This window comes from Rhinoderma darwinii, chromosome 5, assembly GCF_050947455.1.
Source record: "Rhinoderma darwinii isolate aRhiDar2 chromosome 5, aRhiDar2.hap1, whole genome shotgun sequence".
Taxonomy (NCBI): Eukaryota; Metazoa; Chordata; class Amphibia; order Anura; family Rhinodermatidae; genus Rhinoderma; species Rhinoderma darwinii.
Window position 1 is genome coordinate 121,399,289 of NC_134691.1, and position 20,665 is coordinate 121,419,953.

Genomic DNA, 20,665 nt, shown 5'->3' on the forward strand with positions numbered 1-20,665 from the left:
CTTCCGTTGCCTGATATTCCCAAGGTACCTGCAGCTGACTCCACATTTAGAGATGTTTTGAAGATCTGGCAGCAGACTCGATCCTCCAGCCTAATGGCAGTGGACCGCATGAAACGGAAGGCTGACACAAGGAGAAGAGAGTCTCCTCGGTTTCTTCCTGGCACTAAGGTCTGGCTGTCGTCCAGGAATATCCGACTGAGGGTGCCATCATGTAAATTTGCCCCCAGGTTCCTCGGATCATTCGAGGTTCTGCAGAAGATCAACCCTGTCGCCTACAAGCTTCGGCTGCCTCCTACCCTCAGGATTCCCAACACCTTCCATGTCTCCCTCCTGAAACCGGTGATCCTAAACCGCTATTCCAAGACTGCCAGCCCTGCGGTTGCCTCCAGCGGCCCCTCGGACATCTTTGAGGTCAAGGAGATCTTGGACACCAAGAGAGTGAGAGAAAGACTTTTTATTTGGTGGATTGGAGGGGGTTTGGTCCCGAAGAAAGGTCCTGGTAGCCAGAGGATAACCTCAATGCCCCTACTCTTCTGAAGAAGTTTCTCTCTCGCTCTGGTCCCAAGAAGAGGGGGCGTAAAAGGGGGGATACTGTAATGTCCGTGGCTGCGGGCTGTCAGCTCCAACCTCCCCCTGACAGCCGCAGCCACGAGTCGGCAAGCGCTGGCCCCAGCCTTCTCCTCAGGAAACGCCAGCGCTCGCATCCACTCACCTCTGCCGGATCCCGGAGGGTGCGCGCACACGCTCGTCTCCGCTCTTAAAGGGGCAGCGTGCGCACCGGACCTCATGGACGAACTTTGACCCGTGAGTACCCTGGACTATAAGAGGGGTCCAGCCCCCTAGTTCTATGCCTGTGCGTTGTTGTGTTCCCTAAGTTTGTCTATGTGATGGCCTCCTAGTTGTTTCCTCTTCCAGTCCCTGTTCCAGTCCCTGTCCTTGTCCCTGTACCTATACTTGTTTCCAGTTCCTGTTCCTAGCAATCCATACCTTCCTGGTTTAGCACGGAGCCGTGCCAAAGTCGTGTCGTGCTGCATCCATGTCTGACTTGCTTCACATCCTGACGTCCGCCTGCTTTTTAGTCCAAGCCGAGCCTGCCCTGCCGCTGTCTGAGCTGCCACAGGTACCTATAAGAACTATAGACTATCACCTGCTCCCTGTTGGCCAGCTGCCTTACCGCCACGGCGGTACGGCCCAGTGGGTCCACAGACCCTTCGTGACAGGAGCACCTAGAGGATTTTGGGGCCTTCTTTTTGTAAGAATATATTTTAGGCACCATCTCAGGTTTGAAGAGGTCTTGTGATGCCAAAACAAAGAAAACACCCCAAAACAAGACCCCAGTTTTGAAACCCCTTGAGGAATTAATCTAGGGATGTAGTGAGCATTTTGACCCCACAGGTGTATCATAGATTTTATTCGAATTTGGACGTGAAAATGAAAAATTTTCATGTTTTCCAATAAGATGTTGTTTTAGCTAAAAAAAAACACAACAATTTCCACCCGGAATAAAGAAGGAAAAGACACCCAACATTTGTAAATAAACTTCTCCAGAGTACGGAAATACCCCATATGTGGTCATAAACTGCTGTTTGGGCACATGGCAGGGCTTAGAATGGAAGGAGCGCCTTTTGGTTTTTGGAGCTCAGATTCTGCTGGATTTGTTTCACAGCTCTATGTCACATTTCCAAAGCCCCTAATGTACCAGTACAATGGAAACTCCCCAAAAGTGGCTTTATTTGGGAAACTTCACCCCTTGTGGAATTTATCTAGTGTTCTTGTGAGCAATTTGACCCAACAGGTGTTTCATAGTTTATATTAGAATTGGGAGGTAAAAATAAAAAAAATATTATTTTCCAATAATACGTAGCAGCACAATTTTTTTTTCTCAACAAATAAAGGAGGAAAAAAAAACAACATTTGGAAAGCAATTTTTCCTGAGTAATACCCCATATGTGGTCATAAACTTCTGTTTGAGCACGCGGTAGGGCTCAGAAGGGAAGAAGCTCCATTTGGCTTTTGGAGTGCAGATTTTGCTGGATTGGTTTCTCTGTGATATGTCACAACTGCAAAGCCCCTGTGGGACTAAAACAGTGAAAACCCTCCTTAAGTGACCCAATTTTGGAAATTACACCCCTCAAGTTATTCACCTGGGGGTGTAGTGGGCAGGGGTTTTCGATAAATTATTGTACACTCGATGTTGCAGATTGAAAATGGCAATTATTCCATAGATATGCCAATATGCGGTGCCCAGCTTGTGCCACCATGAAAAGACGCTCACTAATTATTATGCTGTGATTCTCGGTTTTGGAAACAACCTACATGTGGCCCTAAACTTTTACCTGGACATTCGACAGGGCTCAGGAGTGAAAGAGTACTATGCAAAATTGATGCCTAATTTGGTGATTTACAAAGTATTGGTTCATATATGCAGGGCTCTGATGGGAAATAATAAAACAAAGCCCCTGAGAAGTGACTCCATTTTGGAAACTAACCCCTTCAAGGCATGTATTAGGGGGTGTAGTGAGCATTTTTACCCCACAGGTCTTTTCATAAATGAATGTGCTTCGGATGGTGCAAAGTAAAAATTTAAATTTTTCCCTAGATATGCCATTTCAGTGGCAAATATGTCATGCCCAGCTTGTACCAATGGTGACACACACCCCAAAAACGACACACACACACCAAAAATTCTTAAAAGGTTTCTTCCGGGTATAGCAATTCCATATAAGTGGAAGTAAACAGCTGTTTGGGAACAGTTTAAGGCTTAGAAGAGAGGGAGTTCCATTTGGCTTTTGGAGCGTGGATTTTGCTTGGTAGTAGTTTTGTTAGGGTGTTTACTGGTATTTCAGTTTATAATGTGGGGGCATATGTAAACTGTGCGAAGTACATCAGGGCAAAATCAGGTGGTATAATAATGGGGTAAAATAAAAAATCCATAGATGTGTGTTATGCTGTGAAGCAGTTCTTTCTACACAAGCCAGTGTCACACTGATAAATGGTGTCCTTTCTTATCCCCCTTTTGGTACATACTCTGCACCTTTGCAGTTTGTGGAATTTTGTTGGGAAAGTGTTGTGCTGGTATAATACGGGTGACCCTCACTTCCAGTAGATATACACACGAAACAAGAGCAAATAAACACAGCACTCCACCTCTCTTTCCTATTTAGAAAGTTCTGGCTTCTCTGAAGATAAAATTGAGTTTATCAGATCACTGTTGGAATTTATCCTTACGAATAACTACTTTTTGGTAGGAGATAGATTTTATTTGCAGAAGAGAGGAACGGCTATGGGGTCGAATATGGCCCCCACCTATGCAAATATTTTTAATGCGATGGATGGAGGAGGACCTTGTCTATGTGTCCCACCACTTCAGTCAGGTACTGCGGTGGTGGCGATACATAGATGATGTCTTCCTTATCTGGACGGGCTCTATCAGTCAATTACAGGATTTCCTTCGATTTCTTAATGATCTTAACTCCACAATTCTATTCACTATGTCTTATTCCACTGTTGCCATTGAGTTTTTGGATAATCAGATTTCAATTAGTGGCAATAGACTAATCTCTGATCTGTTTTCGAAACAAACGGATAGAAATAACCTTTTATACTACACTAGTGAGCACACAAGGACGATGTTAAAATCATTACCCTATAGCCAATTGATCAAGAGGGTGGTAAGTCAGGAAGACAGACTTTCCTCACGCCTTGATCACATGTGCAAAAAAATTTCTGACCGGGGTTACCCCAAGCACATTTTGGAGTCAAATAGGCGGAAGGTGGATTTATTGAATAGACAGGATCTCCTAGATGGGAAGTTGACCAAAGAAAAGAAGGTTTGTCTACCCTTTATTTCGACTTTCTCCCACCTTAGTTCATCAATTGGCGATATCCTGAGGAAGGATTGGAAGGTCTTGAGTTGGTGTTCTATGCATATTGTAGAATACATTTTCTTTGTAGTCCAATTTTGACTCCCTGTTTATATATGTATCCTTTTATTTTTATTTTTTATTGCATTTTGTCTGTTTTTACAAACATTGTTTGGTAATTTTTCTGTTTGTTTGTCTTTTCTTATATTTCTAGATACACAGTATTTTGTCAAACACTGAAGGATATTGGAAGGCAGCGGAGACCTATCTATTGGGATCATCAATTCAGTTTTTTAATAATTCAAGTATATGCTCTTAATGTAATGTCCAACATAGACCTTTGCGATAGAATTTATGTGACTAGGCTGCTCTTCAACATTGAACTATAGCCTAGGGTATATAAAACAATAAAATAAAAGATTTTTTTTTTACATTTTTCATTTTGTATGATTCTATAAATTGTTCGCCATATCAGCAATAAACTTGCAATCAATATATGTGGATCCTATGGTTTTCTTTGTCGTGACAGTTTTCTGTCCGATATATTTTACATCCCTGGGTGGGATGATATTTATTTAACCAAGTGGGGTCCCTCTAGATGTTCCCATGGTGACTATCGTCACATTATATGAGGAGGGGTTCGGGGTGTCCCTAAACTCGGTGTGATTGCAGTTCTATTGAGATCACTATGGATGGTCCGCTGTTTGTTATGAGCACTGCTCTGCAAATTCCACCATCTCTGGTGGTTGATGCATTGCAGCACTCATTCAACTGTGTGAACGATGTTTAACTACAGATACTATACATTTTTTCTACTTTTATATTTATCTTGTAGTCCTGTTGATACTGGCGCTTGCGCATTGGGACTGGAACGCAAGTTCCGTGTTTGCGCATGCACAGTAACAACTGTTCCGTCTGATGCGTTCCACCGGATTGAATATCCGGTTTAGACGACATCTTGAAACATGCGCAGTTGATGCGCGCGGAATCTACACGCCGGCTATGTGGACATTGCATACAGAGTGCTAACTGTAAGTGTATTAATTTCCACCTGGATTTAATTGGCCCCTGCCTCCTTCCATATCACACTAATTATCCTTATTACCACAGTTTATGATATTTATACATGAACTATATATATATAGTTGTTATATACCACTGTTTACTATTGGCTTTTTAAATCTAAAGATATTCACTTTTATACTAAAGTTAGTAATATTTTTGAATAATGTTTTCACATTTATAATGGGTATTGTACATTTAATAACTTGATTGCTAATTGATGTATGCTCCCTCTATTTATACTTGACACCATTGTTAGTTTGTGATGGCTTGAGAAAGGTTCCTGTTGAACCGAAACTTTGCTGTGTTTGAGGTGAATAAATCCACCCTGTTTTTCATCTGACTTGAAGTCCTGGTGCCGTTACTACATCCTATGCCGGTCGGGATAAACTATTGTCCCTCTTTAAAGGACAAATTGTAACCTTTAAAGGACAAATTATACCCTGCCAGGAATGTTCAAAACAGTAGAGGAAGTGACACAACAATGCCTGGTGTGTGCCCAAGTTAACCCAAGAGCCCCAGCTCTAAAGCCGGTATTGCAGCGGGTTCCTCCAACAGAGGGACCATGGTCTGCAATACAAATCGATTACATAGGACCATTACCGGCAGGTAGCCGTAATTGCCGCTATGCACTGGTGGTTGTGGATGTCTACTCCAAATGGGTGGAAGCCATCCCAACACCAAATGATACAGCTGCCACTACTGCTCGAGTCCTTTGGGAGCAGGTTCTATCATGATGGGGAGTGCCCCGAGTGATAGAATCAGACCGGGGAACTCACTTCACTGGTAAGGTGAAAGCACTTTGTGGAAACACAGCTTTCTAAAGCACTGCTGGAAAAAGGTATCTCGTGGGTGACCTCCCTTCCAGCTGTGCTTAGGAGGATCCAAGCCAGAAAGGCATCTTCAACAGGTATCACCCCATTTGAAATCATGATGGGTTGCAAGATGCCGCTCTGCTTTCCAAACGAGCCTCAGATATCTGAACCCATGAAGGATGCCATTGCCTGGGATGTGTATCTCCAACAGGTTCAGCAGAACCTGAAGGAATTGCTGCCTCACACAGCAATCTGGATGCACAGGCCGTATATACAGGGGTAGACTCCCATGCCCTCTGTAGGTGATTCGGTAATGGTAAAGGTGTTCCGCAGGGCTGGTCCCTGGAATGCAAACTGGGAAGGACCCTACCCAGTCCTGGAGGTAATGGGTGAGACCATGCTAAAAGTATGGAGGCCGAAAACATCCAAGAAAAGGTCAAATAGATGACAAACACTTTATTGGATCCACATCGACCAAGCAAAAGCCACCCAAGCCTCCCCATCTCAATAGTACATCGGAGTTGGGTGAGGGGGGTGGTAGGTCGAAGGTGGATAACAAAACAAAACAAAACAAAACACACTGCATATACATTTGAAGCTGATAAGGGAAGGCATGTTAAACACATTATCCCTTAGCAGATCTCAGGACGAAGGAACATCGCTGAACCGAGTATCGTGAGGGGTAGTTACCACATGAAAAGGGTATATCTCCAGTTTGTGATGCTAGTGGTAAGCATGATTTTGGCGGATACTGGTTCTTCTGGGGATAGTCTTGAACCCACATTAGAAACAGATGGCAGATTACTTGGGTTACCAAGTCTTCTCGAAGTAGAATGTTTGGTAGGTAGAGTGCTGGAGCCATACAACAACCTTACATTTGAGCAAGGGCAGTGGTATTTGTATAGATTCCAGAAAAAGGGTTTTACCAATGGTGTAGTTCAACACTAAACTCCGGTGGAGAACGTCTCTGCCAACAACATGACTTACATGCTCTATGCCTCAAGGAATATAGACATTTTCGGGACTTAGACATGACGCCCACTAAATCCCTAAGATGGGTATCAAAGAATCCACATCTGCATCCTTACAGGCATGCGACGGATAATACAACAAAGGTGTTGTGCACTAGGGAAGGAGTTTTGAGTCCTGAAGATGTCACTGGTGCAGAGCATAGTGGGTGGTATATTCTTAAAGCCATTTTCCTGAGTACTAGTAGTCAGGATGGCCTGAGAGTAAGGACATATTTTGACAGAACTATACCTGTAATAGGCACCCTGAAGGTATACTCTATGTTAAGGGATTCTTATATGGTCATGAATAGGAAACCAAAATATGCACATGGACATGTTTCCACGGACTATTTAAGGACCAGTGTAATGATGTTGAAGCTAAACTGCAGTAACTCTGGGCAAGTAATATGGAATGATCAGGACGGTCAGGTAAAACTGGAGGGCTTGTACAGAGCAACAGCTTTAGGAGTGCAGACTGATGCCAAAGATCATAGATATACTCAGGTAGAGAGATCCCCATCCATACGATCTTTCATGATTACTATAATCAGAGATGGCTGTGTACCGAACGTGACAGGACATTATTATGTCACCTATGCCCACTGGGAACCAGATATACAGATGGGGATGTCCGATACTAACACCTGGAGATGGGATATAGTATGTAATGGGGTGGACGCCCCAATGATTGATGTATGGAAGGATGGGGCCCCTATGACTGAGGAATACCGGAATAGATACATATCTTCCGATTGGAAGGACACCAGAGGCAGGGATATTAACTTCAACATCAATATAGATGTCTCCTTTAAATGGCCGTTTTGTGAGGCAGTCGACGAAGGGTGCTGGATATTTACACAGTGGGACTATCTTTCCAAAATCAAACCCATCCTGAACCTAGTATTACAGGCTGGAGACAGTGATCAATGGTATAACTTTAAAGGAAGAGGTCAGGTATGTGTGATGGTGGTACGAATTCCTTACGAGTCAGAAGGTCTCCAGCCAGTGAAACCTCATTCTGACTCTTGTAACGTCCCTACCCATAGATTAGCAGATCCCATTACTCCTCAGTTATCATCTCCCTGGAGAATTATCACCGATACCAAATTTGTGCTATACACATGGAGAGTTTCGATAGATGATTTCAGGGTATCTCACTGGGATCATAGATGTGAGGAGTATGTGAGGAACCAAATTGACATGATAAGAGGATGGGTAGAGGCGGGACAAGAGGTAAGAAAGGAAAATAGACTCTGGAGTAACAGGAAACAACGGGATCTGATAGCCATGGGCCTAGGAGGAGGTGCATTGGGAGTAGGAACACAATAGATCTGGAAGTACTGAGGAGTAAACTTGGGAATCTGGGGAGACATGCCAGCAAAGGTTTTAAGACCCAGCTTGATGTAAACCATGTCCTTGAGGGTTTGCAGCATGCGCACATAGATGACACTACCTCTCTATCTTCTGCTCTACGAGAGAAGTTTAGAAGGTTAGTTGTTGGTCTCCTGGAGGAGCAAGATAGAACACAACTCGCTCTGGCATGTACACAGATTCAGGGGGAACTCTCAGGCAACTTGAAACATATTGTGACTAAACTGTATAGCGGCCACTACCCATTTAACCTCCGACAAAGCGTAAGTCCTCTGATATCTTCGTTTGCAATGAATCATACCAACTGGTGGGTAGTTCAGTGGCATGGGTGTCGGAATCTAACGTGTACCGCCTCATCCTTAGCACCCGTATCGGGTACTGTAAGACTGGGATATAGTGCCACAAACCTGGGTGTTGTCATGCAGAACATGGTGCTTCATCCCCAGCTCCCCTCGGATATCCTAACCTATGAGGGCAGCCATCCATATCTGTTTGACACAGATGGATGTTGGAAGAAGGAGGATGCTATCCTCTGCCAAGGTAATTACAACCGGGTGCTTAGACACCAGTGTTGGGATACCGAGGGGTCCTGTGAAATGAAGGCCAACCCAATACCCTCTTCAAACTTAAAATACATAGGTCAAGGATATTGGTGCTGGTATCAAATACAGAACGTTTCATATACTATCCACGTGACTAAATGCACCGAAAGAGGCATACTCCTCCCAGGAGCATACTGTACCCTTAATCCCGTATTAGGCATTGATGTGGCGGATCAGAAGGGAAGAACTCCTGTGACTCCTGAAAAAAGGCTCGAAATCCGTCCAGACACCCCTGTGAGACTTCAGACGATTCCTCTTGGGTTTGGCATCGAACTAAGAAATCCCCTGCTAGACTTCAATGAGGAAGAGGATGTCGTGGAGAAACTGAAAGATTCCCAACACCAAGCCACTATTCAGTTGGAACATGACACTAAAAAGATCACAGGAATTGTGAACAACCTTGAGGCGGACTCGGAAGTGTCTTGGTGGGAGAGCTTGTTCGGATAAAGTCCCATGGCCACTTCCTTCTTCAACTTGCTCATCCACCCAGTGATAATCCTTATCACTCTTGTGGCGATTATGTATGTTGGACTGATCTGCATGTACCGACGAATGAAAGGACTGGTTGACCAAATACAACGAGGTCAAGCAGAAAGCCCCGAATACATTCGTAGACACAATGATACAGTCCTGCGACCCAGAATTGTTTATTATTGTATGTGTATATATATTTGTAAAGTGTAAATCTTAATCAATGGGTCGTACAAAAATTTTCAAGGTGTACATATAGACATTCTAGGTGTTGATATGTGTCCGCAACATAGGCATACTCAGTGAGGACGTGCCCGTCCCACAGCGAGTGAGTGTGTACGTGTAGGCGGGCATATATTTACAGCCAGTAGTCACCCCATTTGCATGTGTACTTTTCACTTGTTTATGGAGGGGTAGTGAGAGATTCTGTTTGAGCATGAATCTCTATATGTACATATACCTATGGTTGGTGGGGGAATATTTTTGTATGTTTGGTTATTTTTCACTTTGTTTGTATGATTGGGTAGTGTGTAGGAACCCTTAGGGACAGGTAAGGTATTCACACACCCTTGTAGGTATTTGCCCCCTCAACCTGAGAACTGGTATGGTCAATACGATGATGGATTGAATGTCAGAGGGGAAATGGAAGGTGATGCTCCACCCCACAGTAGATTCCTGGGTACGAAGGCATCACCTCCTCCTCGGGGATGATAACCTGCAATAATAGAAACCTGGATATCGGCTCACAAAGATTGTTTCATCTTCAATCAAGATGCTGGGAAAAGTTGGAAAAGTAATGGATCACGTACAAAAGGTTGTTGAAAGGCAGGCTAAGCCGTTCCAAGGCTGACCGCGTGAGGGCACAAGTAGCCTTACATGGGTCAGCATGCTAAAATTGTATCGACCACTGGAAAGACCTGCTGACGCCACTCAAGAGGAAAAAATTCCAAGAAATTTAAATTCATCTTCATTCTATGGACTGTGAGGTTTTGTTTCTTTGGACACTAGACTCCAGAGTCTGACGACTAGCGGGAAGGTGCCCTTGAGGAGATAGCTGATGTCGAGTATCTAGGTCCAATAGTATACTTCCTTCCGGGGTAACAGAGAGAAGTTGGGTCCAGCGCTTTGAATAGAAGTAAAATGGAAGCTGTTTCCAAGTTTAATGGTCTTAGTTAAAAAAGGTCCAATGGTGTGGAGTCCTGGTGTGCAGAAATGGGGGAATTGGACCTTTTTTAACTAAGACCATTAAACTTGGAAACAGCTTCCATTTTACTTCTATTCAAAGCGCTGGACCCAACCTCTCTCTGTTACCCTGTTATCTACATCGTGTGCCGACACGAGGATCCGGGCGCTATCAGCGACACTAATTTTCGTGTCAGGTGAGCTGGAGGATTCCTCCCCATTCCTTTTTTTATACTTCCTTCCATCTGAGACCATTACCAGTTACCAGGGAGGTTGAGTGGGGTAAATAGAACCCCACAAACACTTCCCCAAATTGCATTGTTGAGTCCCCGACAACAGGGGGATTGTAAAGGGAAGTGTCCCTATATATATATATATATATATATATATATATATATATATATGTATATATATATATAGTGTGTATGCATACAATCTTAATCAATGGGTCGTACAAAAATTTTCAAGGTGTACATATAGACATTCTAGGTGTTGATATGTGTCCGCAACATAGGCATACTCAGTGAGGACGTGCCCGTCCCACAGCGAGTGAGTGTGTACGTGTAGGCGGGCATATATTTAAAGCCAGTAGTCACCCCATTTGCATGTGTACTTTTCACTTGTTTATGGAGGGGTAGTGAGAGATTCTGTTTGAGCATGAATCTCTATATGTACATATACCTATGGTTGGTGGGGGAATATTTTTGTATGTTTGGTTATTTTTCACTTTGTTTGTATGATTGGGTAGTGTGTGGGAACCCTTAGGGACAGGTAAGGTATTCACACACCCTTGTAGGTATTTGCCCCCTCAACCTGAGAACTGGTATGGTCAATACGATGATGGATTGAATGTCAGAGGGGAAATGGAAGGTGATGCTCCACCCCACAGTAGATTCCTGGGTACGAAGGCATCACCTCCTCCTCGGGGATGATAACCTGCAATAATAGAAACCTGGATATCGGCTCACAAAGATTGTTTCATCTTCAATCAAGATGCTGGGAAAAGTTGGAAAAGTAATGGATCACGTACAAAAGGTTGTTGAAAGGCAGGCTAAGCCGTTCCAAGGCTGACCGCGTGAGGGAACAAGTAGCCTTACATGGGTCGGCATGCTAAAATTGTATCGACCACTGGAAAGACCTGCTGACGCCACTCAAGAGGAAAAAATTCCAAGAAATTTAAATTCATCTTCATTCTATGGACTGTGAGGTTTTGTTTCTTTGGACACTAGACTCCAGAGTCTGACGACTAGCGGGAAGGTGCCCTTGAGGAGATAGCTGATGTCGAGTATCTAGGTCCAATAGTATACTTCCTTCCGGGGTAACAGAGAGAAGTTGGGTCCAGCGCTTTGAATAGAAGTAAAATGGAAGCTGTTTCCAAGTTTAATGGTCTTAGTTAAAAAAGGTCCAATAGTGTGGAGTCCTGGTGTGCAGAAATGGGGGAATTGGACCTTTTTTAACTAAGACCATTAAACTTGGAAACAGCTTCCATTTTACTTCTATTCAAAGCGCTGGACCCAACCTCTCTCTGTTACCCTGTTATCTACATCGTGTGCCGACACGAGGATCCGGGCGCTATCAGCGACACTAATTTTCGTGTCAGGTGAGCTGGAGGATTCCTCCCCATTCCTTTTTTTATACTTCCTTCCATCTGAGACCATTACCAGTTACCAGGGAGGTTGAGTGGGGTAAATAGAACCCCACAAACACTTCCCCAAATTGCATTGTTGAGTCCCCGACAACAGGGGGATTGTAAAGGGAAGTGTCCCTATATATATATATATATATATATATATATATATATACATATATATATATATATATATGTATATATATATATATATATATAGTGTGTATGCATATACGTGTATATGTATATATATATATATATATATATATATATATATATATATATATATATATCTACACATATATAGTATGTATGTGTATATATAATACATATAATTTATCATGAGCCAGGGCTGTAGCAACACAGCCCTGGTCATGAATACGGTTGTAAACAAAGCAGGACAATTAGCATTGCCCTGCTTTGTTTGGAAACCATGGAGACAGGGGATAGTTATCCCCTGTCTCCATTTCAAATCTCCCACGCGCATGGACAGTCTCGCACGGGCGCTCATGAGTCGGCTGGTGATACATTATCACCATGCCGACCCATGCTAGCCGGGGGCGAGCGCAACTTGTCCCCCGCTGCGAGTGTACCGGCAGGGTTAAATAGCCCTGCGTCAGTACGCTCAGCAGCTGAAGACGACCTCACCACCAACGAGGAGCAGCTGGGAACTGCCTGCCTCCCACACCACCATGAACCAGCTCACCACTCCTGTCCTGCCTTTCCTACAACGACCAGCTTCTGTCTCCTGCTACGGCTCCTGCTTCTGCTCCACCAACGAGACACGCTAAGTATCAAGTGTAGCAATAGCTACACTTAACCCTCTCTCTCCCTGTCTCCTCCTGCTGTAATCCTTGCTCTCTCTGGGTCTCTGTGTTAACCCTTATTGCCCCTGAGTAAGTTAACCCTTGCTCTCCCTGAGTCCCTACTCTCCCTGAGTATTGTCCCTGAGTAAAGTAACCCTTGCTCTCTCTGAGTATTGACCTTACTCTCCCTGAGTACTGTCCCTAAGTTAACCCTAGCTTCCCTGAGTAACCCTTGGTGCCCCTGCTGTCCCTGAAATGCCCTGAGTTAAACGCTTGCTGAACCCTGTTTACCCTTGCTGCCCTAAGTATCCTGCAGTGACCCTTGACCTGCACATCCCCAGGTACAAAGAAACCCATTCCCCTTTGTTCCTCCTTATCCCGTATTAACCCTTAGTGTATAGGGAAAGTTATATTAGGAGGAGGTGGGACAGAGATAGTGAGCGTGTGAGAATTACAAGTAACTTATGTGTATTGTGTTGTAACGTAACTTCTGTGTATGTTTAGGTAAGTGGGTGGCGGTATAATTAGGATTGGTGATACCGTGTTTATACTGTACTGTGATTAGTTACTGTATTTTATATATGAGAGAGATTACTGTATGTTAATAAATATTACCTTTTTTTACTATACGGTTTTATTCCCTTGAGTAGCAGCAAAAGCAATTAGATCGACGTTAGTATAAGTAAAAGGTAGGGGAACTAGGCATAACCCTAGTGACCCTGATTATAAAGGCGGTAGTAATAGTGGGTGTCACTAACCAGTGAATCCTTCTATTACCCCACCCCCTTTAAAAGAGACTGTCTGCCCCAGGGTGCGCACGCCCATGCGTGCATGGCCTTAAAGGGCCAGTGCGTGGTCAATTGCAGGAGATCTTCAATCAGTCCAGAATGCCGTTAGACTATAAAAAGGGCTCTGCCCTCTTGATCATTGCCTGAGCGTTGTTGTGTACCTAAAGTTTGTCTTGCAAATGGTCTCCTAGTGTTTTCCAGTTCTCAGTGTTACCTGTTCCTGCTGCCTGTGCTACTGTGCCTCTGTGCCATCTAGAGTTGAAGTTGAGTTTTGTCTTCCGCTGCATCTACTGTGTTACACCCACCAGGTGTCTACCTGCTGCCGGAGCCTTTTCTTAAGCCTGAATCACTGCTACTGTCTACATTGCAACCAAATATACCCAAGGAGGGATTTACTCAAACAGTAGGGATGCAGTGTGTAACATCAGAGTATGAGTAGGTTATATCAATCCATATTTATTACACTATGAGAAATCCGTAGAAATAACCAAGTGAAACTTGGTGCGTTGATCAAATAAACAACTAGGAGAACACTACAACGTGGAAAAATGATCAACTTCGGCACAAAATGATAAAGTATAAAAATGTATACATTTTATTAAAAATAGACATGACAGAATAAAAAGATGAGTCACACAATGAGAAGGCGTCAGCCTATGCAAGACCAAAAAGAGTGAATACAATTGGCATGTTTATGCATATTAACAAGATACAAACACATATGTGTATTGGAGTCCAGAAGGAACAAACAAACCACATGAGAACTGTATCAGGTAGTTGCTATATATAAAATATGGTGGTCAAATATAAAGTGCTAGAAAGTACAGGTAATGAAGCCTATGGCCACATGCTAATATTCTGTATACACATCAATGGTAAGGCTGTGAGTTATATACTGCAGGATCTAGAGAACAAAATTACATCAGACCACCAGAATGAAATGCAGACAAGTATTAGATGTAGGCAACATACCCGAGGTCATGGTCTCACATAGGAAGGACGCCAACACCTGACGTGCGTTTCGGCAAATGCCTTCGTCTGTCTACATTGCCACAGGTACCCTTTCTGGACTACAGACATTGTATTGTACCTGGTTGGCCCACTGCCTTTCCACTATGCGGTACGGCCCAGTGGGTCCACACCCCGCACCGTGACAGTAGGATGTGTAAAGGAATCTCCCTTACACATCAAGCCACAGTTGGCACAGCCCAAACAGGGGTTACAACCCCTGCGGGAAATCAAATCATGCTTACTGGACCTACCACTGCCCTTAGGGCCTATATCGTTCTTCAATAGTCTTTCCTTCAAGTTGGATGATCTCCTATAAAAAAATAGGGGCGGAATTCTAAAGGAAGGAATATCATAGAAATTTCCCAGCATGGGCCAATATATGTATAGCTATGTTCATCATAAGTGGTGACACAGGGAATACGTTTCTCCTTATTAGAACATATAGTAATCCTATCATGTTCCCCAATGTCCTTTACTCTGGCAACGTGGGATCTAATCAGTTTATCAGGGTAACCCCTAAGACGGAATTTATTTCCCATATCGTTCAACCAATCAGATATAGTAGACTCATCATCGACAATCCTTTTAATTCTCAACATTTGGCTAAATGGAAGAGATTTAACAATTTTCTTGGATGTTGGCTCTCATATCTTAATAGACTATTGCGATCTGTAGTTTTTATAAACAGACCTGTCACTAAACTGTCATCTTTAATGAAAATAGTAGAATCTAGGAATTGTATGGTCTCAGTAGTACTAACCATAGTAAATTTAATATCATGATCCACTATATTCAGATCTTCAAAAAAATCCTGTAGAGAATCCTGTGTATCAGTCCAAATGAGGAATATATCGTCTATGTACCGCCACCAATTTGATGATAACTCCTCCCATTGTGGGTTGTATAAATACACGAATCATCTGTGTTATATTGCTTGACAAAGGCTGCATTGAGCAGCTGAAGCATTGCATCCTACTGCACTGATGGGTGATTAAATTATTATCATTTGATACGATCCTTTGGAGTCCTCTTTTTCTATTTTTTGTCTACATTTGGGGATTTACAAGTCGGATCCCTGGAGGCTTGCACTCGGTTACCCAGGAGGTTTTGTTCTACTGTGCTGCCCATATTCTCCTTGTCATACAGATGTGGTCATCTTTATCTGGACTCTTGCTGCAGCATGATAACTTGCTGCAGCGTGATATCACACAACAAAAGCATTTGAAAAGTCAAGATAAAGGATCTTGCCACCGTGTATTTAATGTGTTAAAAGTCAAGATAAAGATGGCTATATCTGTACATGTAGGGCGGGTGAACGCTACCACAATATGGCACTGATGGGTGATTAAATTATTCTCATTTGATATGATCCTTGGAGTGCTGCCTCTTTTTCTATCTTTTGTCTACAGCTGTATGACAGATGTCGCTAAGGGGTTAATAAAATTAGGATAGTACACATAAAGCTGCATGAGACAGTAATATGCACAGATATGAAGTGCATTATAGTGCAATGAGTGTGGGGGATACTGTTAAATGAAGGGATAAGGTATTGAGAAATAATGTAGTAGGAGGAGGGGAATAAAGTAAAGCAGTGATAGGCCTGGCTAAAAAAAAGTGATCGAAGGGAACCGTTACAACTGTGGCTGTTGGGAATTAATATGATTGTTCAGGGTAGTGCATTCCAAAGGACTGGTGAAGCACAAGAAAAATCTTGGAGATGGGAGTGGAAGGTTTGGATCATGCAGGTTGTCAGTCTTAGATCGTTGGCAGAACGTAGAGCATGGGTCTAGTGGAAGACAGAGACGAGAGAGGAGATATAGGGAGGTTGAGCATTGTGGAGAGCTTTGTGGGTAAGAGCATATAGTTTAACCCCTTCCCGTCACAGCCATTTATTGGATTTTCGTTTTTATTTTTTGCTTCCCACATTCCAAAAACTTTTTTAGTTTTCGCCGATAAAGCCATATGAGGGCTTGCTTTTTGCGGGGTGAGTTGTAGTTTTTCGCGGCTCTATTAATTGTTGTGGGGTGGAATAGGAAAAAAACTGTGATTCCTCAATCTTTTGAGGGGTTTTGTTTTTACAGTTTTCACCGTATGGTAAAAATGGCATGTTAACTTTATTCTACTATTCAATATGATTATGCCAATACCAAATGTATATATTTTTTTTATGTTTTAGTACTTTTACATAGGAGAAATTAATTGTTAAAAATAAAATTTGTGTTTTGTCGCCACATTGACATGAGGGCTTATTTTTTGCAGGGTGAGCTGTAGTTTCTATTGGTACCATTTTGAGCTACATGAGACTTTTTAATCACTTTTGATTTCATTTTTTGTGAGATATGAGTGACCAAAAAACAGCGATTCCGGCGGTTTATCTGTTTTTTATTTTTACGGTATTCACCGTGCACATTAATTAATGCTATATTGTATATTGTTTTTGGACTTTTACGGACGCAGCGATACTAATTTTGTAAAAAAAAAATAATTTTATATTACTGTACTTCAGAAGAAAAATGGGAAAAGTTTTTTTTCTATCTTTTAATATATGGATATTTACACTACTAAAAACGTTATTACACTTTTTTTTACACATTTTATTAGTCCCCCTGCACAATTGCTGTTCCTGGCCGTTAGTCCCGTGTATCAGCTGTAATACACAGCTGACACCCGTTGCGTACAGACAGGGCTCAGCAGATGAACCTGCTCCAAACATCATCCCCCTCACCAGGACGTGCTATTACGTCGTGGTGCGGGTAGGGTTTAAATTGCATTTAAAGTGAATGAGCAACAGGTGCAGTGATTGGCACAGGGTAGAGACATTGGTGTAACAGATCAACAGAAACAGAGTCTGGCTGCTGCATTCAGGATAGATTGGATAAGGGGAGTGTTTTGTGAGGGGAAGGCCAATTAGTAATGAGTTACATGTAGTAATTAGTCATGTTCTGAATAAATAAAGTGACAATAGGAGTTTTTGATGTTTCCACAGTAACATAAGGGCGGTATCTGGAGATGTTTTTGAGATGCAGGTTGCATGAGCATGCAAGTGATTGAATATAGGAAGTAACGGAAAGATCTGAAACAAAGACAGAGAGCATGCTGCCCAAGACCTATGGTAGTACCACACACACTGAGATGGAAGAATCAGATTTAAGTACGTTAGAAGATGGTGGAAACTCAAGGAGCTCAGTTTTTTTAAGTGTTTGTGTCAGATAAAGAGGGTACATAATGTAAGAGACAGCCGACAGACAATAACTGGTGTTTTGAACTAGGGAGTGACATTACAGGAAGAGGCTTATAATTGGGTGTCATCAGTGTAGAGATGTACTGAAAGCCAAATCTGATGATAGTCTGTCTAGTTGGGGCTGTGTATCTAGAGAAGAGGAGAGGACCTGAGACTGAACTCTAAGGAACTCCAACAGCAAGGGGAAGATGAGAAGTAGAGCCAGTAAATTATACAAAGTTCGAGTGGTCAGAGAGGTAGAAGGAAAACCAAGAGAGAGCAGTGTCCTTATGGCCAATAGGGTGAAGCATACTGAGTAGGAGCTCAATGCACAAGTTCAAGAAAAAAAACAAGGAAAAAGGCAGCAGTCCAAATAAAGTATAAAGACGTTTTTTTTTTTCACTCAGTGTGTAGGCAACATTTCACATTCCCATTTAACGCATTTTCCAGCTTGAAAATGCCTTCAATGGAAAGGTTAAACGTTGCCTACACACTGAGTGAATAAAAACATCTTTATACTTTATCTATCTGGCAGTGCTGCCTTTTTCCTTGCTTTTTTCCTTGGACTTGTGCATTGATCTACTGGAGGCTTACACCTGCACCCGCCAATTATTTGGTTTCCTATTACTGGGTCGAGAATAGTGTTAGCAGAGAGATTTATGAGAGCACACCAAGGGTTTACAGGTGTTTAGAGATTAAGGACACAGCCTGTTTTGGCCTTATGGACCAGGTCAATTTTTTCAAATTTGACATGTCACTTTATGTGGTATTAATTTTGGAATGCTTTTATTTATCCAAGCAATTCTGAGACTATATTTTTTTTGTGACACATTGTACGTTATGTAAGTGGTAAAATTTGGTTGATACATTTAGTGTTTATTTGTGAAAAAAACAACATTTAGAGAAAGTTTGCAAAAATTAGCATTTTTCTAGTTACTTGTTAACTTGTTACTTGTTAACATTTACCATATGTCTACTTTATGTTGGCATCAATTTCTCACATTATCAAGAAAATTTCCAAAACCTATTTTTGTAGGGAACAGTTCAGTACTGAAGTGGCCTTGAGGGCCCTATGTATTAGAAACCCACATAAATCACCCCATTTAAAAAAAAAATGCACCCTCAAAGTATTCAAAACCACATTTAGAATGTTTCTTAAACTTTTTGGTGCTTCACAGGGATTAAAAGAATGTGGAGGTGAAATATACAAATATTTCATTTTTTAAAAATGTTTTCATTTTTTGTAGAAAATTTATATTAATCCATTTTTTCTGTAACACAGAAGGTTTTACTAGAGAAAAGCAAATCAGTATTTATTGCCTAGATTCTGAAGTTTTTTTTTAAATATCCCACATGTGGCCTTAGTGTGCTAATTTACTGAAGCACAGGCATCAGAAGCAATAGAGCACCTAGAGGAGCCCTTTTTTTTATTAGACTATATTTTTAGGCATCATGTCAGGTTTGAAGAGGTCTTGTGATGCCAAAACAGTGGAAACCCCTCAAAAGTGATCCATTTGGGAAACTACACCCTCAAGGAATCTATCTATGGGTATAGTGAGCATTGTGGCCACACAAGTTTTTTTCTGAATTTATTGAAATTAAGCCGTGAAAATGAAAATCTACATTTTTTCTGAAAATACATAGACATTTTCAATTTTTACAAAGAATAAAGGCAAAAAAAGGACACCAACAGTTATAAAGCAATCTCTCCAGATTAAGGCAATACCCCATATGTGGTAATAAACTGCTGTTTGGACACACAGCAGGGCTCAGTAGGGAAAGAGCACCATGTGACTTTTGGAGCTCAAATTTTGCTGAAGTGGTTTTCAGGTGCCATGCCGCATTTACAAAGCCTCTGAGGGACCAAAACAGTGGAAACCCCCCAAAAGTTACCCCATTAGGGAAACTACACCCCTCAAATAATTTATCTAGGGTTATAGTAAGCATTTTGACCCCACAGGTTTTTGTCAGATTTAATTGGAATTAGGCCGTGAAAATTAAAATATAATTTTTTTCTCATAAAATGTAGTTTTAGCTAAAAAAAAAAAAAAAAAGCATTTTTTTTAATCAATAAAGGAGAAAAAGCAATGCAAGATTGTAAATCAATTTCTCCCAAGTACGGTACTACCCCATATGTGGTTATAAACTGTTGTTTAGACACACGGCAGGGCTGAAAAGGGAAGAAGCACAATTTGGCTTTTGGAGATAAATACTTTGCTGTAATGGTTTCTGGGTACCATGTCACATTTGCAAAGCCCCTTAGGGACCAAAACAGTTGAAACCCCCCAAAGTGACTCCACTTTTGAAACTACACCCCTTAAGGAATTTATCTAGGGGTATAGTGAGCATTTAGACACCACAGAACTTTTGCATAATTTATTGGTATTAGGCTATGAAAATAAAAATCAACATTTTTTTCAATAAAGTGGTAATTTTTTTTCTTTTCACAAGGAATAAAGGGGAAAAATTACCTCAACATTTGTAATGCAATTTTTCCGGAGTACAGCAATACCCCATATGCAAATAACTGAAAAAGAACCATATATATTATTTAAAATCACTGAACAGGCCAATACTTAATCACGAAGGCAGATACACACACAAACTCCAACAGGACGCAGACAGACCAAATACTACATAGAGGGAGATAGCCCAGGTGCAACATATACTAATGAACAGACACCAACACACCTCATTCATGAGGGGGGTGGCTGCTTAGAATCAATACCGCACACAGATAAAGCATTTACAAGTACGCTAGCCACATGGTTAATGTAGTGCACCATACTGGAATACAGCCTATTGATTACGCCCATACCATTAGACCAGGCAGACTG